The 18721-nt window shown below is 40.3% G+C and overlaps 1 long non-coding RNA gene across 1 annotated transcript in view; it reads right to left on the bottom strand.

The window, feature by feature from the left end:
- Positions 1-13757, bottom strand: part of LOC147756321 (uncharacterized) — a 33711-nt gene extending 19954 nt beyond the window's left edge. Inside the window, exons 1-2 of the long non-coding RNA XR_015327079.1 lie at positions 13061-13757; positions 12608-12904 (exon numbers count right to left, since the gene is read on the bottom strand). This is a non-coding gene — a long non-coding RNA (uncharacterized LOC147756321). The remainder of the gene's footprint in view (positions 1-12607; positions 12905-13060) is intronic.
- Positions 13758-18721: the final 4964 nt, after the last annotated feature.

The following is an 18721-nucleotide window of genomic DNA, read 5'->3' as shown; positions in this document are numbered from 1 at the left end:
ATCGTCTGCGACATGAAGAAACATTGTTCCCTATATGGTGGTACAGGGTACGAATGTTTGGGTGCCTTGTATGCAATTAGTGCCATTTTCGAACGGGACAAAACGACGCTGGCCAGTAGCCCTTAGACATACAGAATCAACGTACGGTAACGTAATGAACGGTTTTGCATCGACTCATAAAGCCAAACTTCCGATTGACCCAATAAAAGAGCCTAATAATCGCAGTAATCGTAATAATAAGTCCGCCAAACGGTAGTAGATTATTCTGGAAAGTGCCTGGAACCTACGTTCTTCCTTCATTGGCGTATAGAAGGACAGATAGGGATATAGAGGTACATATGTTCACCCATAGGAACGATGCTGAAACCATAGTGACTAAACTGATAAATAATTATTATATATTGTCACTCTGGACTGCTATATTATAGTACTTGCTCAGCTTTATTGTATTCTCATTTCACAATGTACGGATCATTAATATATAATCCAATACTTTCCGCAGTCAAGCTACAATATTGTAGCCGATATTTGAAAATATGGCTTTAGCAAAGGACCTCCGTGTTTGGAGTTTTACGTTTCAGGACGAAATGAGGCCTGTCTGTCTATGCCCGGGTTCGAACATGGACTGCACCGTGTCCCTAAGATTAGCAGGCAAGTGCGTTATCCACTTATTCATCACGTTTACCAAATGATCTGGCGCCGGGGATTCGAAGGCGTAGGTGCTTAGGGTGCGTACTACACAACTGTGATACGATCGTTTAACAAAGGGTACAGGACTCCCCTGCCACAGCGCTAAGAAATTCTTTTCTTAATGTGCTAGTATTGTACAATAGCTTTTGAGGCTCGCAGGTCACCTGCATCACAAGGGCTTAATAAAAAAAAGACGATTTTCATAATCGCATAAGAGGATTGAAAACACTCAACCGTTATCCATGAGTAGGTTCCGAGTCCTACATCCGGCAATGCGCAATTAAATATGACAGTAAACATAATTAGAAGAAAAAGAAACGTGCGTGACAAGCTCTAAAATTAAAGATACTATCTATGACAACTTGACATATGAAAGATTCTTCTAATTGGAAAAATCCGCTTTCGGAAGGAAGAATCAATGAGGCATTCATCAGCCTGGTGGCTACGAAGCGCACCAACGTATCGCTTTAGAGTAATAAATTGTGCGGTGCTAATTTTTTTACTCGTTATCGTATTTAGTCGCTTTTCATAGAACACGCAAGTTCATTTGCTACAATTTGACAGGAGCTTCATTCTTCTCTTAAAATAAAGCAATAAAATCGCAACGTAGCGTTTCAATCATTTAACCTATTCATACCGTAATTATATAACAGAGCCCCTTTTAGGTTAATACTATGGTGTGTAAATGATCGATCTTGTTGCCATTACGTTGCTACTCTAAATCCTAAATGAAAGAAGTCATCTGTCAGACCAATATCCGACGACTGACAATGCACACCTGACCGGGCGTTCACCCCATAGGTAAACATCATGACCAAGTTAGAACTGCTTGAAAAACGATGTCGTGGTACCAGGATATTATATAATTCGTGCTTTTTTAACAATATTGATTCGTGTACGCGTAGTTTACTACAGAACTGATAAAAAATAAATTTAAGTTAAGCTTTGAATAAAAGCTACGTTTGCTTTATGCGTTGCTTAAGTGAACTTCCTTTAAATAAATGATTGCTGCATTCTGACAATATTCGGCAAAAAAGAATGATATACGATTATATGATACTCATCGAGGTATGCTATAGTTGAAAATGTCTGCGTTCGTGCTCATAAGTTGGGTTGTTTGATTCCGATCACAATCAACTGTAATTGCCTATGGCCAGCGAAAACAAATGGGGTCGTTATGGGTTTGCTAACTTTGTTCAAACGTTTGTACTTCTGCGGTATACCTTCATTTTAATAACAATATATTGTAACCTGATTTGGTCTTGATCAGCATTATATCAGCGAAGTGGCGTCGACGGAAGGTGCAAACGCAAATACATCGCTGTGTAAACAACATCCTCATATAATTTTTCATCGCTAAGGCCCAACTGATCGGCAATGCAGGGCCCATTTGGGATAGGTATATCGAATGTCACGTTGTCGAATTGCTAACAACGTAATCTACCTTGCAAAAGGACCATTTTCACTCATCAGTCTAGCAGTGCCTTGTACAGATCGCTGAGCAGTAATCTTGTACCAAACGCGTACAACACTGTTCCGTCGTTTAGATCTAAACTTCGTCACAAAAACACGAAACGACATATTTAATAAGAACGACATAGGCATTAACCAAGAAATTAGTTTCAAATGTTAATCTGTATTTTCTTTATCTGTTCATCAGGCCGTACGGCCAGCTAGTTTTGTGAGCTGTGTAAAACCTGAAGGACGACGATTTAGAATTCTCCGACCTCCGACGGTCGAACGCTTTGGCATTACGGTTTCGGAGTGCCTAAGGAACGCTCTGACCGTTGGGGCCCGAACATCTCGCGCTCGAGTGATTTCGCTATCCGTCTAGATTCAAATAGAAGTCAGTTATTTTTTCCATATGGACGATATCCCTGCAGAATTAGGTACTGCCTACGACTACTTTCCTGCAGTTTTAGCCACATTCTAAAAATACGAAACGTATTCTTTTTAAAGAGTTCCGCCCGCGAATTACTTTTGTCGAAATTTCCAAAAATATCACATTTAGCTTGCAAATAATTCTAGTTGGCTCCTGCGCTGTACACAAACAAAGGAATAGAAACGTGTGGAGGTTTTCCTACAAAAACAAGTCGCATACGGTATTGGAAATTCGAGTTCATTTTGAGCAGTCCGAAAACAAACACAACGACCTAATGTTGCCCCGGTCGAATTTGACGAGTGACGTATTGTTATCTACGGCGTTATCTCCTACCGCAGCGGCATCGCCAAATCGACACACGGGTCAGTCGGTTTCTTACAGAAGCAAGACATATTTAAAGGTTTGATCATCTAGACTTTTTCGCCTCGTTGGCCAGTGTCACTGACCACGATCATAATTAGCGTCATTATCTATATTAGTAGCTAGCGAGCCCGTTCAATCCTGTTAGGATAAGGTAGCTATCAAAATGCTACGATGATTGATGGGGACTGCTATGCGCGCACAGTTCTTATCGTTGATGACGTGCGACATAATAAATGGAATACATACTGTTTTATCACCCTGTTGACTCATCTGGTTCGAGTAAGGTTCCGCAACAATTCCTATAGATCGCAACGTGACCGGTTAGCAAAAGTTGCTTTTTACCAAATGCATCCATTTTAAGAAATAAAACTGATTATCTTGTAAAAACAAAAAGATTGACACCTGCCAGTGCTTTACATGAGACCAAACAGACTGCTTTTTTTAACCATCAAACGGGTTGTTAATAGGGCGCCTCATGTGACAAGACCTATGCAAGTGGTAACTTACAAAATCAGCAATACCGTCTTCATGCTAGATAAAGATTTCTCAACAAACAACCGAAGTACACTGGACTTCAGGATACCGCAACGACTCTGCTTAGGGCAAATCAGCGAAACATCAGAATATTGTTACACATATGTATTGAGTTTTGACCTTTCTGTAAGTCAAGCATATTATCGTTACATGTCGTTTGGGCCTGACTCTGTGTTTTGCAGGGCTGATAATCATAAACTTTTTATACCTGAACATGTTTTTCTAATTGATTTTTCAGATAATTACACAAAGGGTAATAATAGAACCATTGAGTGTGTCACCCTAGAGAGACTAACTACATCGTGATTAACAACTACTAGGTTTGTGGAGATGGCGATTCGAATAAAGATGCCAATATATATGGGACTAGTGAGAGCCTCAAGTATGCCTTGCAAGGAAAAATGAAAAGAAAGATTTAGCTTACGGCTGTTTAGATTTAGCTGGCTAACGGCAGGAGTACCTTCTCTAAAAATGCTCACATTATCCGAAAGCCAATCTTTGACTAAAGGATAATTGTAAACGGGTACGCCGTCTTGCTGAAGGTCATATTTTGTTCTGTTCGCTACTCTATCGATCCACAATTCCGTCAGAATTGGCATAGGACCTCCTTCGTAACGGTCTTGCCTTTTTAAAAAAGAGCTGGCCAAATGATCTGGCTTCATTTTTTCATCAAATCTCTTTTAAATACAACCCGAATGCGTGTAGGGGACTGTATCTCCGACTGATAGCAAAAGTTTCTTCATCGAAGAAAAATGCTGTTACGCTTTACCTAACAACTGAGTGGCAACGGGAGCGGGCGTGATTTTTCGCGTTAGCATACCCAAAAGGCATCTGCCTAAATCTCATCATATCTGACGTATACCTGAAATATTTCCTACAAGTAATAGTTATGCCCGTTTCCAAAATGGCCGCTAAACTGCGTATCGGAATGACAATATCATTAGAAATGCATCTTTCTGGTGAGCTTGGGAGTCATTTCGCTTTTAACTATCTTTCTTTGCATCAGTGTGTAACAATCGTGTCTCATTAGAAAAGGTCATAATTTTGGACATTATGTTCCTAGTGAACCTAGCCAGTGAATTCTATGTAAGCTACTCGTTAATTAATCCAGCCACGGCAATTCTATGATTTTATAGCCGAGAGAATACGTATTTATTTAGAGCTTGGCCTTACCAACTAGGTACATTACTGCATGGTAAAACTTCCAACTGAAAAATCGTTTCAGATTTAGCTAGCGCACACCGTACCTTGAAATTTTCTGAACTGATTACCTTGGGAGGAGGGTCCTAGCTCTCCGTAAAAAAAAACCGTAATCTATCTATATTGAGCTCATCGTGAATATTGCAGTGTTTTGCTCAAACTTCGTTTTTAAACATTTGTGAGCCTCAAAATAGAAGATATTATCTGCTATTAAGTTCATGCCTCCATGGTTATACTCCTAAAAAGCTACATCTTCGTATAAGCCTATTTTCTTATTTAAAAAATAACAATTTCTAATTGTCAAAAACGCGTATACTTCTAAAGGAAAATGCTGCCCGAGCCTCGAAAAAAGCCGACAGGAAACCAAAGGCTCAGCTGTGCCTACTGTTATAACTATCAGTAGGTGAATGTGAGGACATCGATACAATTATTATGTCATAAGCGACCAGGCAAATTCACTTACGGTTGTCATATTCTAGGCGTCCCAATAACCATCGTTCACAGGATCAAGAATTACCCGGCGTGCAACCTAATTAGAAAATACGTCTACTATCCGAATTCTTCGTTAGTTAGTTAGTTCAAACTTAGGATTCAATTTGTTAGCTCTTGATGTTATCCTCAGAGGTATCCATAAAATAAACTGGCACAGGTAATCAAACATCGATATCCTTAATCAGCCCATCGCGGTGCCATTGACAGCTCTAATGGCTGCTTAAGTTTCATTTGCGCAACAACGTCCATACGAATGGACGCCAAAAAGTAGGAATAGGCGAAGCTTAAAGAGCCTACCATGTGTCAAAAGGACAATCATGGACATTTTTGATGGGAAAAGCGAGAAGAATGGCCCTCCACTTTGAGCGACTCTGTCCATGAAAAACTCTTTCCTATTTACGCCAAATACGTAAGAAGCTTACTTAGCTACATACAACTTGTTTTCGTGTATCTGAAAGCTGTCTGCCAAACTATTAAAATGCCAGCTACAACGTAATTTCAGTCAATTCAAGTTATAAGCTCAGATATTTTGGAATAATCGCATCCTCAACCCTCGGGCGATACGGTTTGAAATTACATTTGAAGATGTTCTAGGTGATCAGCCCAGCTGCTGAAGTCCACACCTTTTATTTCCAAGGTTTCTACTTTTGTGCCTAGTATTTGCGCCACGGTTATGCTAAGTGCACGGATGCAAGTATCATAATGCCCCAACAACATGCGTCGTGTACCTTTAGTTATAGTAAAGGCTGCGGAGTTATATTTAAAAACGCACGGGAGGTACTTTAATTATTATTTGTTTGGCACAAAGTTTCTTTACTTTGTAGATAACTCTGTACGAACCAAAACGAGCGAACTTTTAAAAAATGATTGATGCAAATGAACGCTTAGAGGTTTATCGTTAAATCGAATACAATAGAAAATCATGATAATGAAACAAAAGTCAAAGGAACTTATCTGATTTTTCTTAATTATCGCAACACACAAAAGAGAATCCATGAAATTTAATTCGCCTTTTTCGATAACCACTGAATATGACGCGGAGATCCTAAACTTAAGACGTATATGAGCGTGTTTACCCTAGCCATTAAGTTTCACTTGACGCAGATCATGTTGAATTTACAACACAGATTTTTTCGTACGTCGTGGTCGCCTTTTTCTGATAAACTATAGCATACGAATAACCCAGAAGTGAAAATAAGCCACCTAATGTATTTACAAAGCTATTTTTTGGTAGTTACGTGATAGCAAGAACGATCGCGTCTATCGTAAGTTTTCTTTTCGAATTCATCGTAGGACGATTGTGGGTAGTCAAAGTTGCATTTAATTTAAGAACAAGTCTCTCTGTTGATAAATACAATGTAGTGTCGCATATTAGTAAGGCCGCTTGAGTTCTGGCAGGCTTTCTTAGCTTCAGCATTAGTTTGACACGAGAAATCTCGAGCTTTGCGTGTTTCATTCTTGCTAACATTCTGTGATATTACGTTGAGTACGACCTTGTGAATGCAACATTTCTAAGTTTGTAAGTGCGGTGATATAAGCGGCACTGGCTGTGGCCTAACTAAAAAGCACCTGACTCTTCGTAAAAAGTATTCGAATGTAAAGCAAAGGACACACCGTTTTGCGATTCAAAATAATTAAATTTATTACTTACCTATTTGCTCGATTTTCTCGCTTGAATAAATGTATATATGAGCTACGAGCTCAGACTTTTCAATTGTCTTTGGCATTGAAAGAAGGTAAATTCCAACGTACCACATACGAATAAACCGTTATGTATTAAGAAGGCGGTCATTTTGAATTCTATAGTTCATCAATTGGTTACCTGTCGTGCTCTGGATAGCGCAGTTCGAGAGCGTTGTGCCACATTAGCTACTGTGTTGGAACTTTGAAAATAGGCTGTGTAATACGTTCGAAATAATATGGCACTTTTATTAGTCCTTAGCATCTTAATGACGAACAATCGTTACTGAAAAACAGTTTGATGTCTATATAACTCAGTGAGTGCGTCGTACTACTCACTGTAACTATACTCATGTATAAATCTGTCCGCTATATGAGCTACTACCAAGAATGCTCGAGCATTCCTACAAAACGTACCTGATAATTCTATCTAATCTATTCTATGTAATCTAAAATGTTCTGAGGCTGCCGAAAGTAACTGCTGTGAATACTGCTTCACTGCAAAAGATAAGCGCATCTGAATAATTTAAAACAGATTATATGTATATATATATATATATATATATAGATTGACGCAAAAGGGTTCGATTGTAAAATTTGTTAAAATGTCAAATTTTCGTACAAGTGCACAGTGGTAACATTTGACCCTGCGGTAACGGGTTGGATGGACTAGATGAGTGAAATGATATCAACATTGAAATTTGCGCGAGGGCAATATCTCTCAAATAAGCCAACAACCTAAAATCATCATTGTCGCCTAACGTAAATAGGTGTCAGTAACAAGTGTTGCGTGTCTTGTGCGCGGACCGGCGAATACAGAGCCATACGTTGGTGTCTGTATGTTGTGGACGACCGACGATCGTAGAAATTTCTGTTCCATGTCGCTGCCGACATTTGCTTTATGACGATAACTGAGCGAGCCTACGGATCGCTATTGTCGTAGTTTGGCATAGCGAATCTTCGAATCATTATGATTCAATGGAGTTGAACTGTCCACATTTACAGCTGTAGACCGTTTCGTACCTGATCTTTCTTGTAGTGAAAATACTCTGTATAGTACAATTGCTAGATATGCTTAAAGATATTGGTTTGGTATAGAAATTAGACCACAAATGAGCTGGGACAAAAACGGACCATTAGACTCGATGATTCCAGAGGCGAATCAATATACTCTGTTCAAATAAGAGAATCATCCTCGGGATAGCAACATAACGATTAGAAGAAGGTCAGACTCACCTTGGCCAACCTGCAGCCCGAACCTCCTTGCCTTACAACTAAAAACTAATAACAAAGTATGTACAATATACAAAATGACCTTCTAAATGTATTGACTGTGAAATCGGCATTGATATTCACCTATGTATTTTATGTCTACCTCTTCTGAATAAAACGATAACGACTTCTTTAAGTATCTAGAAAAATTATCTAGATATGCAAAAAAAAAAAACATTCGGTTACTAAAGCCTTTTGCTAAGGATTTCGAATTACGAAAATAGTTGCAGGCTAAGTTATCTCTCCAAATCGGAGGAACGCATAGGAAAGGGTCGCTTACAAACGATGCAAACTAACTTCGAATGGCTTTTTTTCTATCGGATATTCCTTCTTTTTTTTTTTTTTTTTTTTCAGTGTACTGGGACAAATGACATTTGGACCTACAATATCACTGTTGTGAAAAGAAATCCGGACATGAATGACGTTCTGCTATGACAAGCGGGTCGTGTACCCCTACGGCAACTATTTTATAGAGGCAAAATTGATAGCGCAAATACCTATTTCGAAAGCATGTTTGAACGAACTTTGCTGTCCTCGAATTTTTCGATGTAGTGAGGTACTACAACTGCATTCTGCCTCATACGAAACGCTTTTCCGTAACAATTTTATTTCTAAAAGTCGAATATTATCACACTCACAAGAAATATGTCGATTGAACATTGGCACACACTCCGTTAACGTCTGTCTATCGCAAAAAGGTCGAGGTGAAAAAGAGGCAGCCGATTACCGATTAAAGGATTGATTTTTTTTACGCCAACTTCGCTCTTATTTAGTTTCTGTTAACTATCCTAACGTTTCTTTGATGGGCCCAATTCAAGTTCAGTGAAATTGTTCGTCAAGATGTCACGACAACTGCGCGACAGGCACGTAGTAGGCGTATGCAATTCGTGTCACGCTGCTGCTCCTACTTTTAGGTTAAATTTTGTAACTGGGAACGATTCAACAAAACGTCTAGTTTCGGATGCCTACTTAGAATAGGCACGGATAACAGTTATTATAAAGTTATCACTAGCTAGAAACGCCTTATTATTACATATTCCAAAAACCGCAAATTATTTTCATCAGTAGGAACACGCTGATCATTGGGGCAAGTATTACAGCCTGTACCCTTTATTGCTACTAATACTACTGTAAGTTATTTTTACATGTATGTATATATATATATATATATATATATATACCTGTCCATTTGGGACCTCCAAATATTTGCTACATTTGTACGCACAGGCTTGAGAATGTATCGCTTGATTATAAGTATCGTGCACGTGCGCATATACATAATCCCTATCATAGCCCTAGAGTTATCAATTTGGACTGGTCGAAGACGAAACAAAATCCCATCCTTGCCACCTCGATCTTAGCCACAATGTCATCATTTAACATCGTCTTCTCTACCCTGTTGACCTTAGTCAAACAGGACGTATTTGAATTAATCGCACCGGTGTTTTTTCTGTTGGTTTATATCAGAAAGTAAATGAGTTCCAAGCACTGTCGGCCTTTCTTCAGCCATTTAAAAGCCCTTACAGAATGTCTACATTGTAAAGTGTAGACCATTGGATATACTTGATGAGCCAACGGCTTATAAAATAGTCGTGCAATTAATCCTTTTATACTTTGTACTTACATAAGTGTATATGTGGAAATATGTGCCAGTAGGCTTTGAAAGTCTGGATTGCGTCAGTCACACCAAATATTTTCTTAGTAAGGCCAACCTTACAGGATCATACTCTAACGCCTCGTCCAAGGAACATCGGTGACAAAATTCCTCAAGTAGCGTGGTATGCTCACAACGCATCATATCGGTAGGCAATAACGTGACCAGGTCGCGTTCGTAGATGGCGCCATTTGTAGGAAAGCGGTCACACTTCGCTTTCCTAAGCACCTCGAATCGGTCGACGCTAGTCATCGTCTGCAAGTCCTCATCGTAACGGTATATGTAAAAGCCTTCAGCAAGGGGACTCCTGTACTGGGGAATTGGTTTGTACATGATGTAGATTGTGTCACGGATAATTATTGATCGGATGTCCTTTGGATAACCAATCTTTCGTTCTTGGAAGTCCAACCTATGTTGGAAGATCTTATCAAAATTATTACTGATACTATAACCGGATATGAAATGCATTTTGGGCGGCTCTTCTTCGCCGTCAGTGCTATCGAATACGTCTTTCATTCTGTCGACGAGATACACGTAGAGTGTGTCTTGCTTTATCCATGCCGTGACACCAATCTCAAATTCGAGCGAAATCGAGAACTCATGTGAGGTTTCTTGCGAGTCCCCCTGAAGACTGTAGATCTTTATGTCATGAAGCGAAACCACGACCAATTTTTTATTCTCGGTAACGAGGCAACAAACCGGCACATAGTCTTTTGTCAACTCAATGTCACAAGTTAGCTCCTGCAGGCCGTCGCCATAGCGGGGTTCTATGCGTGGATTATATCGGCAGATTCGCATAAGGAATAGGTCAGGCTCGTCCTCAACGCCTACATGCGAGCCAACAATGAATATTGCCTCACCATCATGCTCGGTAACGCAGCACACTCTCGCCCTGTAGAAGTCGAAGATGAAAGCGCGTCGTTTGCACTCACTACGGCGACTGGTTACTCCATTCTGAGCTATAGGAACCTTAAGGAAGACAATATCGTAGTCGGGGCTGTCTAGTTCACTTTTCATATCTGCCACACGTCTCAGAGAATCGTGGAGAGTAATGTGCAGCTCGGGTCCCAAAACATAGCTGGGCCGCTTAGTCCAGTCTTCACGGATGATTAGTCCATCGAGGCTCGTCGTACTCAAATAGTCCTGGTTGCATGATTCGATTTCAATTTTCGGTTGCTTGCCTAAAAATGAACACATCATAAAGTATCGGGAGGTGTCGAACATCCATAAAGGTTGTTCAACCTTACGTCGGCGCATAGCTTCAAAACTGTACTCACACAAGCTATCCTCAGCCCAGAACCCGTGCAAATGGACTTCACTGTGAACTCTCTTCGAAAGCATTTTTTTACCGACATCAGCGAGCCAGTCGTTGCTCTCTGTAAGCAGATTAAAAAGATCTAAATGGGCCAGCTGGTTACGAAATGAGTCTACTTCGCTGAGACGAAGATGGGGTAGTCGCACATGATGAAGTAAGGCGTCCTGGTGAATTTTCCGCAAATCAGCATCGGCGTTGACCCAGGCAAAAATAAGTTCGACGACCTGTCCCTCGTGCTCGACTCGCAATTCGTCCCTGTCCAGCAAGACAGCAAGCAGGTCGAAAGGGAACTTATCAAATGGCACCTCAAAAATAGGCACCGAAAGTAGGAACTCGACTACCGACGTGCGCAACTGTGGTATACCAAAATTTATTGCCGTGTCATACAACTCAAGCGCATTATCGCATTCCACGGTGTCAGACATCAGGTCTCCTATAAAGGCCAGTGCTGCTCTTAGCTCGAAAAGATGATACATCAGGAACGTCTGCTCGAACGTCGAATCGCTTACCTCAAATCGACCCTCATACAAGAACCTCATCAGAGATGCCAGGAGCTCACTTGAAAAATGCAGATCGACCTGGCCGCGGCATTCCCGCATGCCAGATTTAAACATGGAATGGAAGAATGGGCTAGCGGCAGCTAGTATGCATCGGTGAGACCTTACTAGCTGTCCATCGGACGAACAAATCTCAATGTCCTCTTCCATAGCTCGTTCGAGGGCTTTGTCGATCAGGTGTCGCTCCTCTTCGGAACGCCACTGAAACCGCTCCTCAATCGAGAACTTCCTCGATACGTGCTTAAGTGATTGCTCCATTATACTAGATGTTTGCACAACACACAGATTGGCCTAACTCATTCGTTGGTTTTGACTATAATCCCTGGATTCTACAGAAAGAATAGGATGAAGCTCACAGCACTAATTCCAGGAAGTTCGAGGGTCACTATTGATCTCCACTAGCCACGGGAAAGTTCATTACCTTCATAGTAGCTTCAAATTAGACATGGCAATATAGGCGACACAATTTGTCGTTGTTTTTCTCCCGCAGTTATCTTTGAACCCTTCTTCTGTGAGCTTTTTCTCGTCTTAATTTCGACCCAGCTTTTGCCTTAGGTTGAGAAGGGATTATTCAAAACATTACAGGCCGATGCCGTCGTGTTGTCTGTGAGGGCAATAAGCATACACTAGCGAGTCGGTTATTTTTATGTATACACCTACTATGTATTTTTGTCCTTGCAGCGATTGAAGCGACATTCACCACGATGTTCACGTCTAACATCGATCGGCAACTTTGCGCCCGATACAGTCGCTCATCGGTGGCTCTTTAGAAGAGCCTGAGAAGCGCTAGATAGACACATACATATACCGCACTGAACCATTAGGGCAATCATCCAGCGCGGCTAAGGCAGGTCAACAGCTAGGCTGTACCTGAAGCGGCTCGTCTCTCCTAGAACTGTTACAATAGAAAAATACCAACCAACAATATAAGAATCGCTAATGTTCAACGATTAGCATCGTCAGCTTACCAAAACAATGCATGCGGTTTTCGCCGTTGCTTTTTTGCTTCTGTCGTTTATTCAACTATAGTCGTAACGATCATAGTTATGCTAGAATCTGAAGCAGTGGTATCACCACCAGAGACAAAGTGACGCTTGATCCTGGTTTATTAAGGTAAAATCGCTAGCAAATAGGTAGCCGGGCAGGCTGGTCGGCTCGCAGGTGCTCGGCGTGCTGTGCAGCAGCAGAAACAACAATAACCGCTTGTATACTCTTCTGCAAATGATAGGTTGGCATCATCACAAGAGGCATCGTTTGTCGAATACCTTAGGATAGATAGCAAGATAGAAATTCAGTTGCGGGAATAAGAAGGATTTGCTTGTTTCTATGAGGATCTTAACTTAATTTATTAATAGTCTATACAGGACATAGTATATAGGCACACTGCAGTTTTGTACTGCATTGCCGGAATGGTCACGTACCGCCAATAACCAAGCAGACTTCGATTAGACAGAAGACGGCACAAACGTATAAACGATACAGTATCACAGCTCAAGCGTCATTTTTCATTAGCCTTTTCTCAGATCGACCGAGAGCAAGGCTCCATTTGTTGCTGGACGCGCGGAAATACTTCGTTCACGGTAACAGGCAGCTATAACAGACCAGCAGCGTACTCAACTAGTTGATATTTCATTAGTTTCAATTGGTTGTTGTATAGTCGTACTGCGCTGCTGTAAAGATAAATGTCTTTTTTTTTTCTAAGATATTCTAAAGAGACAGTAGTAATAGTTATATGGCCGCAGCAGAAAGCGGAGAGCTGAAGGGCATTCTTCTTTATCAGCTGGTAAACAGTTAAACATGCCTGGCGATCTAATCAACGATTGCCAGCTGGCTGACTAGAGGGCGCCACCAGTTTCGCGCTGTATCGCCAGCTCGTGTCGTCCTCATATTTCACTGCACTCATTGAATACTGAAGACAGGAGGGTCCTAAGTACGCAGAAACGAGTTGCCTGTTCCCTGTCTGGACCGCCACCTGTAAGAGCTGCTTTTGTATCCTTCGCCGTAGCACGGGTGTGCATAGTAGCGTATCGTGGGGAAATATCCGGAAAATGAGCGTAGCAAAATTGATACCTATATTTTAGAAGAGGAGCGTTTTGCTTCCACTTATTTACGGATCATAGCGTCTATGCGTTGGAAGTGCGAATGCTGCAGGGACGAGGTGAAGTGTGTCAAGCTAAATAAGATAAGCGACTGGGGCATATAATCCATAAGACGCCTACGAAAACAGACATATGGGATTCGTTGTAAAAAGAGATGATGGCGTTCATAGGAAATATAATTTAGACTTTTTACTGGTGATACTGTCATTTAATGCTAACTCTAATATGGTAGATACTTCCGTTTCGGGCAACGCTCTCCGATAACGGTTGCTAAGCATCGTACCTCTAGACAGCCCGTTATGGCCTTTTGTTAATTTGGAAATCACTACGCAGTCAGTGGAAAGGCCTGCATTAGAGACTTGACTATTACTAGTTTTCTGATCTCTTCATAGCACCTAAAATGTGTACAATGAAGAAAACTAGCACCATGATCATTTTCCTACATATTGCCGTATAATTATCATAAAGGTAATGTACTATTCTAGAGTTCACATATCTTTTAAATAGACAAAGACCCTTTTCTTTGAAAAATCATTAGAGGTCATGGTTGCACACAAATATATGATGACAGATAAAACACGCTTATGCTTTAGGCGCTATCTGTTTGTTACAGGTTGATGATTTTAACCATTTACGTTCTAGATGGCCTGAAAAAGAGTTGACTATGTATTTCATGTTTAAAGAGCTCCTTGTAGCGAAACCTCGGTCGGTATGTCTTGAGAGAGGTAAATAATGTCATGGCCATCCGGCTATACAACTGCTAAGTAGAAAACCATTTAGGTAAAAGAATGCAAAGTTTCGTTGTATTGGAGGAAGCGTCAAGTTTTACTTTAACTTGTATTACACAGATAGAAGCTGAGCAGTAAGTTTTCACTGGACCCGACAACTGGGGCTAGCATCACACCGATTAATCATGTCTGACTGGAACAATCGTTTTAGCTGTGAGGTGTGTGTGCTCCGTTGTTTTCGCTAATATGCTGCCTTTCGAAATAATGATTCGATATTGTCGGCTTCACTTTTTTATGCATGAACAGTGGCGCCGAAACAAAAATATTTTCTCCGAAATCGAAAACAAAGCAACCCAGCGTTACCATTTACCAGTTTGGTTTAACTGGTTTTGAATGGAAGATTTCAACTTGCACGTCAAAGCACGTTCCGAATGGAGGAGAGGAAGCGCGTGACAACTAACTGCGGGCGCTCTTTAGGATCTAGGAACTCTTTGCACGGCTGGAAGTTATTCAGATAACTGCTGTAAATCGTTCGACGCGCTAAGAAAGATCGAAAAAGGAGGGAAAGCAGATTCTCGTATGAGAATGATGAGAAAACTACTTGATAATATACCTTTCGTTGCTTACACGATAGAAAAGAACATCACCTTTACACACAAGATCCTTGCCGGCGATGAGAGATTGATTCTGTGCGACACCCCCAAAATGGCGACTGATTCGAGTCTTTCACTTCGACGCAATGGAAAAATATTCTTGGTTAAAAGTTGTGTGTTTAGCAGACTTGTACAGACTATCCAAGATTGGGTATATATAATATTGCTTATAGGGTATTGGGCATATATTTTCTAGTATATGTTATATTGCATATAGAGTGTTATACTAGAAACTTCTTAAACCTAAGACTGTTATGCAAATCAATGTATTTGTTTGGGTGATGAATTTGGTCGGAAAAAAAAGCTTGATACCGGCCAATGGCAGTAAAAAATGATGCTGGGGCATGACAACGTTACGTTGCGTATTTCTTTAATAACCTAACAAACGCTAACAGTTCTCCAATGAAAAACCCTACTTCATCGAACATACAATCCGGACATCGTTCCATTGAATATCATTTAGGTCAGTCAATGCAACGTGGTCTCAAACAGGGACCGAAATTTACGAGTGAATCAAAAAATGCATCGCTTCTAAATGTGAAGCCTTTTTACTTAGATTTATTAGATCGGCTGCCGCCAGAAAGATGGAAGAAAGTTGTAGAAAGTAAAGGGTACTACCTGAACTAGGATGTGTTAACTTATTCGAATCTTTATAGTGAACCGAAACGGCTAAAAAATAAACTTTTAAATCGATCTAATATTCGTTGGTAAAGTATAGTATTCGTAGATTTATATTTTAAGAGTCGTCCGCTCAAATTGGATTAATTTGTTTGGACGTAATGGACGTTTGTAATATACCCATCAGTTGGAAAGCCATCATACAATTTGAACTCATCGTACGAGAGCTGTATTTTGTCTGTAGAGATGCAGCATAGACCATAATTTAAACCAGGTCTCGAGGGGCAATTACTTAAGCCGCGTTCTGTAAGTCACTGTTAGGCTATGAGTTATCTTTTCAGGTGCCGTCAACAACAGACGTCTTCGTAGTCGTCCGCACTTCAAATGAACTTGTCAAGCTCTTAAACAATTGAAGTTTGTCGTCTATACTTTTATGTAATACCAAAAACCAAATTACATTTTTCTCATTCTACGTTGTTCCCAGACTTGTTATGCATTGTTTAAATTAGACTTTGATCGATAAAGGCACATCAGCGTTTAGAACTAGACAATTGATGCAGAATTACACCTTACTTCAAGCAGCGTTTTACATGAAACATATCGGAGCCTTTCCAACCAAAAAGGAACCTCTTTCTACTGGCTGCGTATAGCTACTCAGATGGCAGGTAACTCGATATCATGCAGCGACGTGCACGAATCACTCCATATCATTCAGGGGATTCAGGACAGATAATTCAGGATTCGAAGGCAAACATTTCTGCAGAAAACCTACAGTAGTATATTTACTTGTTGATTGTAGTATATTTGGTATTATCGCTGCGTGCCAGCCTGTAAAGTACCAGTAACGTTATTTAAATATTAAACAGATAGCGCTTTTGTGGCCTGAAAAAAGTTGTCCGCCGCTTAAACAATGGCTGTATGCTATCAACCGTCGCTTACGCGCAGGGCTAAGGAAAACGATCGCAAGCTTTTAATTATTAATCCATAGCGTCTGTGTCTCTTCGTACCTCTTCAATCAAGAACAACATCGCATGCTTGTGCATAGCTATTTTGGATAAGAGGCCCTAAAATTAAGTATAAAAGACGCGATATATTGCAAGCTATTACATTTCATAAGGCCACAACTGAGGATCCAAACTGGACCGCAATGCAGCTTCTTTGTCGATGATACAAGTGAGCTATTTCAACTGGTGGATCTATACTAAGGACACTGACGATTTTAATAAAACCCGTCATTCGTAATTAATAAGTAAAAAATATAATATATGAAATAAACGGAAATAAACGTCTTAGTAATAAGTCAGTCTACTTGTTTAGTTATTATTATTATCACTTACACCTAAAATTACGCACGAGACCACACCTGATGATTACTAAATGTGCCTGATGATCGGCCTCGATCACCGAGTTCGAGGCGCCCGAACTAGACCTTTAGATCTCGACTGCTAAGTTAACTTAGTATTTCTCTTAGAAAACTAAAACGGTTAGGTTTATGCTAAAATAACGACAGGAAATGTTTATTCAATGGAAATGTCGCAATAACTAGGCAATGTCGAAAGGCACATTCGATTACTGAACGACCGATGAAAACAATCATTTGAATCAACACTACATCGCCCCGGTACTCCGTGCTGATTTCGGCCCTGTTTTTCAGTCTCTACTTTTTCTACATTATTTTTATCGATTTTCCATGTACCTTTTACAATGCCCATTCTCTGAAAAACGTACATCAAAATCTTCTGCCGTCGTTCAGGTGCCTTATGATTTCCTCACCAAAGAGCGTCACTCCAAAGTTCTACGAAGAGCCTTACCTTCTATCGATGTCACCCAAAACTCGTGCTGCTGTGTGCGGTGTCAGACGTCTCTGAAGTGAAGCATAATGGTAAAGAAATACTTGCATGAAGAACAATATTTGTCGCTGTGAAGTTTCTTGAAAGCCTTTATTTCAGAGCAAAGTCGCCGGCAGAATGCTACTCTTGAAAAAGCGCGACAGTTTCAACGAATCTTTGATGCAATCGTATGTCCAGGGTTTAATAACGCAATTTTGTACCATTTCCTGTGCTCCTAAATAACCCGTAAGGCACGATTCGTCTTACTGGTTGATTGTTTTTGTGGAACTATTGTTATGTGTCTAGCTCTTTGGACCCTGACATTTGTACCTTTTGTACCACGACCTATCCGGCGATTTTGATGATAAGTGATAAGCAAAGCTATAGTTGGGATGATACTTCGTTGAGTATATTAACGGTATCATAGTGGTGAAAATTATATGAGCTTAACGGAAAAACAATTAAAAATCTTTTTTTTTTTCGATTATTTGTCTATGACATATAAGCAATGCAATTGTGTCAGAAGGATATATAAACTCTCGTTTAATTGTATATAGATATAGATGTAAAATTATTTATTTGATTGTTTATTACTTATATTCTAAGGAGGCACGTGTGCATCACAGCTTGGCGGGTATCGCCGATGTATCTCTGGAAGGTAATTTTTGGTGGATAACCTTTGGAATAGTGTTGTAACATACGGAGTTGATGTCCGGGATCGTTCGCGCTTTTAAAGATTCATAGCCGTTGGATTCTTTGAAGATAAGAGGGAGCTGTCGTAAAGGGGAATTGGGATCGAATCTAGAGACTTGTACGCGTTCTTAACCTTTGCTCCATGTTAAGGCAGTTCATCGGCTTACACGCATATTCTGGAAAAAGTTACAACCTCTCAATAAACGATACAGCGAGTAAGGAAAATGTTCCTCGTTGTTAGCACGTCGGAATGGCTATTGGCCTTTTAGCTGCAGTACTAAAGCGTGGCTAAAGGAATCAAACAAAATCGTTTAAGACTCACTCATTATAAATCGCAGAGCAGGAAAGCTTTAGGTTGCCAAACTTTTTTTTATTCAAGTAACGGTTATATTAAGGAGCACGTTCCTAACCGCTTTTTTACTGTAATAGCTCAGAATTAACTAGTATATTAACGGATAGATG

This window comes from Varroa destructor, unplaced genomic scaffold (assembly GCF_002443255.2).
Source record: "Varroa destructor unplaced genomic scaffold, Vdes_3.0 BEIS01000004.1, whole genome shotgun sequence".
Classification (NCBI taxonomy): Eukaryota; Metazoa; Arthropoda; class Arachnida; order Mesostigmata; family Varroidae; genus Varroa; species Varroa destructor.
This window is presented reverse-complemented; position numbering and strand designations above follow the sequence as displayed.